The following is a 3,025-nucleotide window of genomic DNA, read 5'->3' on the forward strand; positions in this document are numbered from 1 at the left end:
CAAACATTAATTCACACGCAAAAAAAGTCGCACCGTGATCCATAAAACAGGCATGAGTACCAAATTTGGTATTTCATTTTTTTCACCTGCAAAATAAAAACGAATACCAAATTTCGTATCAGAAACAACCAGGAGCCGGAATATTTCCAGCCCTAATCTCCATTGGATTTTGGAAAGGAGAACAATAACAGGCACAGGCTATTGATTCAAGTGCTACAACATATTATCAGGCTGAGTCCCTACAACACAGTTCTTTTATTAACGTGGGTCCCGGACAGCGTTTGTTTAGCGCCGAATTCATAAACACAAAAGTGGTTGTGAATCAGTCCAAACATCAGAAATACAGCGAAGACTGCGCAAATGCTAAGCCGAGCTCTATGTTTTCACCATCACAACAACTTGACACCAGCTTCTCCGACAGAATCTATAACAGCCGTGACTTTCCCATGGTACTTCTGCTCTCTCTTCATGTGGATGGACACGGCAGGTATCTACTTGAGCAGCAGGTGCTCGCCCAACAACTTTCCAATCTTTGCGGCGGCAGAGACGTCGCCGGTCGACTACATGTGCGATCTCAGCAGCTTCTCCTGTGAGCTCGCAGAACACGGGACAGTTGTTGTTGGGGTGTGGATCACCTGGGCGGTCACAAACTTGTTCGAGAAATCCATCCTCAAAAGGTTGGGCTTGAGAAAACTGACGATTCTAGCTGCCCTGTCTGGTGGAGGGATCACCATTGTCGCTGGTTTCTCTGTAGCAAGGTAACAAGTAGCACATATTAGTCAATTGACAATGTGAATAACATTTCAATTACCCAATCATAACCCTGTGCACATAGTGACAAACCAACAATCTATACACCAGTTTTGATTTATCAGCAGTCGATGTTAAAAATCGGGATACAAAAAGCACTGGGGAATACAATATTAATGCAAATGCTAAACAATGCATAAAACAAATTCTTGCTGCTGGCATATGGGGGAGAGGCAGTGCATGAAAAAGTAATGATCTTATTAAGGAAAATGAAATGAATATTGGTTGTACAATCTAAGTAAAGTTGCCTGCTAAGTTTCCATAAAAATGGTTGCCTGCTAAGTAGATTACATGATACTGAATTAGCTTTGCAACCACACCATTGTGACAAGGAGTTATACCAAGAAACTCCCATAACCTTTTGCTTATACACAATACTCCTAATTTAGCTAATAATAGGTAAAGAATCTTGATCTGCACAGTTGCATCCTAGGTGTGTTTGGTTTGAGCGCAACCCAAAAGATACAAAAAAATTGGCTTGGCAAAATACTGGATATTGTTTTGGTTGCCCATGTTCTGGCCTATGCTGGAAAGGAAAGGAGGTACACTGGGAGTCGCCAAAGGAATAGTTACCTGTGGGAATATACTAATTTGGGCACTGTGACATCATGAACAGGAAATGATGCGGTTAATTTAGGCCCAAATAGCCTGGGCAATGTAGCTATGTGAGTAGTGTTCTAGTTGGTATGCATTTTTTTACAGATAAAGCAGAAGCAGCGACTCAATTGACATAAAGAAAACTATCAAACAAAGTTGCCAACCTTGATTCAGAATACTTAGCGCCAAACAAACCAACAGCAAATTTAGTAGGTTCAGTGAGAGGAAGCTTAATCACACTGTCTTTCAGGTACGATGATCAGACAGTTTGATACCGATCAGCTTCAGCAATATGATAGGATATCACACCATGAAATTCATATTCCATCCAAATTATCTAGAGTGGCAATATCTAACGACTAAGGAAATTTATGCATTCAGGAGGCAGAAACAGAGCGACTTGTCCGAGAAAGAACTCAAAGTTTTTCAGAGTGCTTCACAACATTGAAGCGGGAACCCGAAGCTGGAAAGGATCGTCACTGAGTGAAGCTAGAACTTCCTATGCCCCAACAATGCTAGGCTCCTATAAACATCGATACCGAATATGGCTCTACATATTTCAGTTTACCAGTACACATGGCATCAAACGATTTCCAGCTCAAGATTTTTCAAATAAAAAATGGAGATCAGGTATGCAGAAACTGGATCAAACGTGCAGAGCTAAATATAACAATTAGTGATACTTAAATTTCGGGCTATATCAAATTAACTGCTGCAGAGCCAAAGATCGAACCCGCCCAGGGAGCGACCTCCCATGCTCCCGCGCCTCCGACCTCGCGCTTACTTCCCCTCGCCGCCGCACCGGGTGCAACCGCCACTCCTCTTCCTCCCTTCCCCAGCCAAGATCCGCTTCCCCCACGGCACGAGCATCAACTTCGCTGTCGTCGACCTTCACAAGCCCGCTAGCCCTCCCCTTCCTATCATCTCTCTCCCTCTTGCATCCCTTCTCCTCTGTACCTCTTCCAGCCACCGGCGCCCATCGGCACAACCGCATCGGCTGATCACCCCCACGCCCGGGGCAAGCGCTGCTGCCGGCGAGCTCCTCCTGCGCGTCTCCCCTTCCTTTTCTTCCAACTTAATTTGAACCAGCCAAATTTAGGACTGCGGGTGCCCGTCGAGCACGGGGGAGCTCGGTCGTGGCGTCGGGGCTGATCTCAAGGTGGTGCCACGGGTGGTCGGTGACAGCGCGGCAGAAGATGTGGCTTGGGCTGGGTCTTGGCTTGATGCCGGGCCGGCTGGGGCGGCAGCCCGGAGCGAGTGCTGCGAGCGAGCGGGACGAGCGTCGTCCTCGTGCAGACGTGGGCTGGGACAGGCAGCAGCGGCGCTGCAGGTCGAGCGGGGCGGCGCTCCGGTGGCAACGATGGCGGGGCCCGGTCGGATCCGGGCAGATCTGGCCGGGGTGGATCCATTTATGGCGGATTTGGCGTGGATGCGGCCGGATCTGGCAAGATTGAGGGCCGGTGGCGCCATGGCCCTCCTGGAGGTCCATGTTCGGCGAGAAATAGGGAGAGAGGTGAGAGGAGACTGAGAGGAAGGAGGAGAAGGGAGAGGGGCGAGGCGTCGGAGCGGCCGGAGGTCCGGCGGTGAAGGTCGCCGGCGGCGGGGCGTGGCGGCGGGG

The 3,025-nt window shown here is 48.9% G+C and overlaps 1 pseudogene; it reads right to left on the reverse strand.

Moving 5' to 3' along the window:
- Positions 1-288: 288 nt before the first annotated feature.
- On the reverse strand, positions 289-1,333 carry LOC123041200 (50S ribosomal protein L18-like; annotated as a pseudogene).
- Between the last annotated feature and the right edge of the window lie 1,692 nt (positions 1,334-3,025).

This window comes from Triticum aestivum, chromosome 2B (genome assembly GCF_018294505.1).
Source record: "Triticum aestivum cultivar Chinese Spring chromosome 2B, IWGSC CS RefSeq v2.1, whole genome shotgun sequence".
NCBI lineage: Eukaryota > Viridiplantae > Streptophyta > Magnoliopsida > Poales > Poaceae > Triticum > Triticum aestivum.